The sequence below is a fragment of the Papio anubis genome, chromosome 5, assembly GCF_008728515.1.
Source record: "Papio anubis isolate 15944 chromosome 5, Panubis1.0, whole genome shotgun sequence".
In the NCBI taxonomy this organism is placed as follows: domain Eukaryota; kingdom Metazoa; phylum Chordata; class Mammalia; order Primates; family Cercopithecidae; genus Papio; species Papio anubis.
The window spans coordinates 40,131,009-40,136,937 of NC_044980.1; positions in this window are offsets into that span (position 1 = coordinate 40,131,009).

Here is a 5,929-nt window from a genome sequence, read left to right on the forward strand (position 1 = left end):
ATAAACAGCAATATGCCAACAAATTTGAAAATCTAAAAGAAATGGATAAATTCCTGGATACAAAAAAAAACTTACTAAGATTGAATAAAGAAGAAACAGAAAACAGACCAATCGTGAATAATGAGATTAAATCAATAATAAAAATTCTCCCAACAAAAAAAAAGCCCAGGACTGGATGGTTTCACTGCTGAATTCTACCAAATTTTGTAAGAACTAATACCAATTATTATCAAGATATCCCCAAAAATCAAAAGGGAACTTTTCCAAACTCATTCTACAACACTAGTATAACCCTGATACCAAAACCAGATAAAGATGCAGCAACAACAACAACAAATTTACTACAGGTCAATATCCCTGATGCAAAAATCGTCAATAAAATAGTAGCAAACAGAACCCCATAGTACATCCCAGATATCCACTATGATTAAGTAGCATTTAATCCGGAGATGCAAGGATGGTTCAAAATATTCAAATCAATAATGTCATCACATCAACAGAGAGAAAAAAACATCTGATCACCTCAATAGTTGCAGGAAAAGTATTTGATAATATTCAACATCTTTTCATGATAAAAACTCTCAAAAATTAGAAATAGAAGAAATTTAACACAATAAAGGCCACATATGGCAAACCCACAGCTAGCATCATACTGGATAGAGAAAAGTTGGAAACTTTTCCTCCAAGGACTGGAATAAGACAAGGATACCTGCTCTTACCACTGTTACTCAGCATAGTCCTGTAAGTCTGAGCTGGAGCAATTAGGCAAGGAAAAGAAACAAATAGATCCAAATTGGAAAGGAGTAAGTCAAATTGTCCCTGTTTGTAGATGACATCATCTTATATAGAGAGAACCCTAAAGATTCCACCAAAAAAGAAAAAAGCCCTAGAAATGATAAATGAATTCAGTAAAGTTCGCAGGATACAAAATCAATATACAAAAATCTATAGCATTTCTATATATTACCATGAGCTAGAGGGAAAAGAAATCAAGAAAGCAATCTATAATAGCTACAAAAAAAAATACCTAGGAATAAAGTTAACCAAGGAGGTGAGAGATCTCTGCAAAACACTGATGAAAGAACTTGAAGAGGACACAAAAGAAATGGGAAGGCATCCTGTTTTTATAGACTGGAATATTAATACGTTAAAGTGACTCAACTGTCCAAAGAATGAGTTTGGAAAATTACAAGTTCAAGGTAATCCCTATTAAAACACCAGTGGCATGCTTTACAGAAAAGAAACAAAGCTCTGAAATTCATATGGAACCACAAAAAATCCGTTAATAGCCAAAGCAATCTTGAGCAAAAAGAACAGGCCAGGAGTATTGGCTCATGCCTGTAATCCCAGCACTTTGGGAGGCCGAGGTGGGTGGATCACAAGTTCAGGAGTTCAAGACCAGTCTGGCCAACATAGTGAAACCCCATCTCTACTAAAAATACAAAAATTAGTCAGGCATGGTGGTGGGTACCTGTAGTCCCAGCTACTTGGGAGGCTGAGGCAAGAGAATCGCTTGAACCCAGGAGGTGGAGGTTGCAGTGAGCAGAGATCATGCCACTCCACTCCAGCCTGGGCAACACACAGAGACCCTGTTTTTTTTTTTTTAAAAAAAAAAAAAAAAAAAAAGCCAAAGGGATCACACTACCACCTTTCAAAATATACTTGTTACATGTGTTACATGTTACAAAGCTATGGTAACCCAAGCAGCATACTATGGGCATAAAAACAGACACACAGACCAATGGAATTGAATACAGAACCCAGAAACAAAGCCATGTATTTACAACCAACTGATTTTTGACAAAGGTGCCAAGACCATGCACTGGGGAAACAAGAGTCTCCTTAATTAATGGTGCTGGAAAAACTAGATATCCATATGCAGAAGAATGAAACTAGACCTCCATCACTCACACTATACAAAAATCAACTCCAAATAGATTAAAGACTTACATGTAAAATTCCAGAGCTATTAAACTGTTAGAGAAAAATATAAGGGAAAAACCCTTAGAACGCTGATGTGAGAAAATGTTTTATGAAAAAGACCTCAAAAGCAGAAGCAACAAAGCAAAAATAGACAAATGGGATTATATCAAACTAAAAAGCTTTTTGTTCAGCAGAGGAAACAATAACAGAGTGAAAAGACAACATACAGAGTGGAAAAAAGTATTTGCCAACTATTCATCTGACAAGGAGTTAATATCTAGGATATATAAGGAACTCAACTCAACAGCAAAAATAAATAATCCAATTTAATGGATTAAGTTCACCAGTGAACTTAATAAGACATTTACCAAAAGGAGACATAAAAATGTCCAACAAATATATTTTAAAATGTTCAACATCACTAATCATTGGGGAAATAAAAATCAAAACTACAATGAGATATCATTTCACCACAGTTGAAATGACTGGTATCAAAAAGACAAAAAATAACAAATGCTGGAAAGGATGAGGAGAAAAGGAAACTCATACACTGTTGGTGAGAATGTAAACTAATGTAGCTCTTATGGAGACCAGTATGGAGATTCCTCAAAAAACTACAAACAGCACTGCCATATGATCCAGCAATCCCACTACTGGGCATACATCCAGAGCAAAGGAAATCGGTATACTGAACAGGTATCTGCACTTCCATGTTTATTTGCAGCACTGTTCACAGTAACCAAGATATGGAATCAGTCTAAGTGTCCATCAACAGATGAATGGATAAAGAAAACATGGTACATATACAAAATGGAGTACTCTTCAACCATAAAATAGAATGAAACCTTGTCGCTGGAGAAACATGGATGAGCCTGGAAGATATTAAGTGAAATAAGCCAGAAACAAAAACATAAATACTACATGTTCTCACTCACACGTAGAAACGTAAAAAGTTCATCTCATAGAAGTAGAGTAGAATAAGGGTTGCAAGAGACTGGAAAGAGTAGGGGAAGGCGAGGATAGGAAGATGTTGGTTACAGGTTACAAAATTACAGCTAGATAAGAGGAATAAATTCTAGTGTTCTATAGCATTGTGGGTGACTATAGTTAATAATTTAGTACATATTTTCAAATACCTAGAAGAGAGAATTTTGAATGTTCCAAACACAAACAAATTATATATTTGAGGTCATGAATATGCTAATTACCATGCTTTTATTACTGTACATTGTATGTATATAAACATCACTACATACCCCATAAATGTACAATTATGTGACAATTTTTAAAAACATAATTTTAAAAATCACCCATATAAAGCATATGTTAATACTTCATTCCACTGTATGAGAGAATAACAACCCATTGTATCATTCTGTCACATTGTGTTGATTCATTCATCAGCTAATGAACATTTGGTTTGATCCTACTTTGACTAGTACTAGTAATGCTGCTTTGAACATTCATGCACAAGTTTTTGCATTGATATATATTTTCAATTCTCTCGCATATATACTTAGGAATGGAATTGCAGGGTCTTATGGTAATTATATGTTTAATTTTTTAAGAACTCCCAACTATTTTCCAAAATAGCCGCACCATTTTTCATTTCCCCCAGTTACATATGATTGAAAATCAACTTGTCCACACATTCATCAAAACTGTTTCTGTTCATCTTTTGGTTAAAGCTATTCTAATGGCTATGAAATGGTATCTTATTGCAGTTTTGATTTGTATTTCCTAATGAGTAATAACATTAAGCGTTTTTTCATATGCTTATTAGTCATTTTCATATTTTTTAAAGAAATACATATTTAGATACTCAAATTAGTTGCTTGTTTAATTGAGTAATTTGTTTTTTATTATTTAGTTCCAAGCATTTTTTGTATATTCTGGGTGTAAGTTCCTCATTAGATATGTGATTTGGAAATATTTTCTGCCATTATATGAGTTGTATTTTCGCTTTTTTGTTGGTGTCCTTTAAAGCGCTAAAGTTTTTAATTCTGGTGAAGTTCAACATATTTATTTCTTCTTTTATTGAATGTGCTTTTAATGTCATATCTAAGAAGGCTTTGCCTTACCAGAGATCAAAGATACTTAGTCCTATATTGTCTTCTAAAAGTTCTATAGTTTTAGCTCTTAAATTTAGGTTCTATTATCTATTTTGATTAATTTTTTTTTGCATTATGTGAGAAAGGGGCCCAATTTCATTCATTTGCAATATAACTATTAGGTCGTTACAGCATCATTTATTTAGGACTATTTTCCCTCATTGAACTGTCTTGGCACCCTTGCTGAAAATCAATTGACCATAAATGTATGGGTTTATTTCTAGATGCAATTCTGTTCCATTGGTCTATATGTCTGTCTATCCTCACGCTAGTACTACTACACTGTCTTGATTACCCTAATATTGAAGTAAATTGTGTATCAGGAAGGTAATTCCTTGAACTTTGTCCTTCTTTCTCAAGATTGTCTTGGCTGTTCTGGGTCTTTTGAATTTTAGAATTGGCTTGTGAATGTTTACCAAAAAAAAGGCAGCTGAGAGTTTGATAATGATTGTCTTGAATCTATAGATAAATTTGGGAAGTACTGCTATCTTAACAATACAAATTCTGCCAATCCGTTAATATGGAATGTCTTTCTATTCATTGACATTTCACTTAATATCTTTCAATATTGTTTATACTTTTCAGTATACAAGTCTTAGACTTCTTTTGTTAAATAAATACCTGAGGATTTTATTCTTTCAGAGGCTATTAGAAATGGAATTGTTTCTTTAATTTTATTTTTGGATTGTTCGTTGCTATTTGTATGGAAATACATTTGATTTTTGTTTGTTGATTTTTGTTTGTTGATTTTGTTTCTGCAAGCAGTTACTTTTGAATTTAGTATGCAACCTTTTAATAAAATTAAAATATACTTTCCCTGGTGGAAAAATTGGGAGAGTTAGTATGTGTTGTTTCCTCTCATAGGGCAGACCAGGCCTGTGCTAATCACTATTAATTTCCACAACTACTATAAAAAAGCAATTAGCTCCATTTTCAAATGAAGAAATCTTTTCAGAAACTTAAAAGCTGTGTGTGTGTGTGTGTCTGTCTGTGTATTTTTACATTAGCACAATTTTACTGGTAGAGAATTTACAAGTATTTATATTAGCCTTACTTTCTTTTCAGTATTTTAACATCACTTTACAACTTTTCAAACTATCTTTGCTCCTCTTTGATATAAACTATTGTGTCCATTGATTAGAAGTACCTGAGTAATCGATCAAATTTTCCACTTTAAATCCAAATGTCTAATAGCAGATGACAAAAGCCTGGCATAGTGAACTGCTTCTTGATTCCCTCACAAATGGATGAGTCTATTTGTCTTTTCTTCGGATCTTTGTGATAGTTACAAAACTTAATATTTCAGCTTCTGGTAAAAGTGGTGCCTTTCAGGTACATTTTGTCTTGTGAGTTAACGCTATGGAAGTACAAGGGAAACAGACATGTAAGTGGTAGATGACGTTCTTGAGGATGTTTAGAGTTCACTTGAGCCCCCACAACTATCAGAAAGGATGGTTGTACTGAAGGGTCATGAGAAAGGAAGGTCATTGGTGCTATTCCTTCTGCTACATGGAATTTTCCAGTAATATTCTGGAGAACTATACTATGTGTTCTATGAAAGGCAAGGTTATTTGGTCAAATGTATTTGGAGATTGAAAATTTATATTTTTAAGTCTGTGACATCACCTGTAGAAAACAATTATTATTATTATTATTATTATTATACTTTAAGTTCTAGGGTGCATGTGCATAACATGCAGGTTTGTTACATATGTATACATGTGCCATGTTGGTGTGCTGCACCCATCAACTCGTCAGCACCCAACAACTCGTCATTTACATCAGGTATAACTCCCAATGCTATCCCTCCCCCCACCCCTCCCCATGATAGGCCCCGGTGTGTGATGTCCCCCTTCCCGAGTCCAAGTGATCTCATTGTTCAGTTCCCACCTATG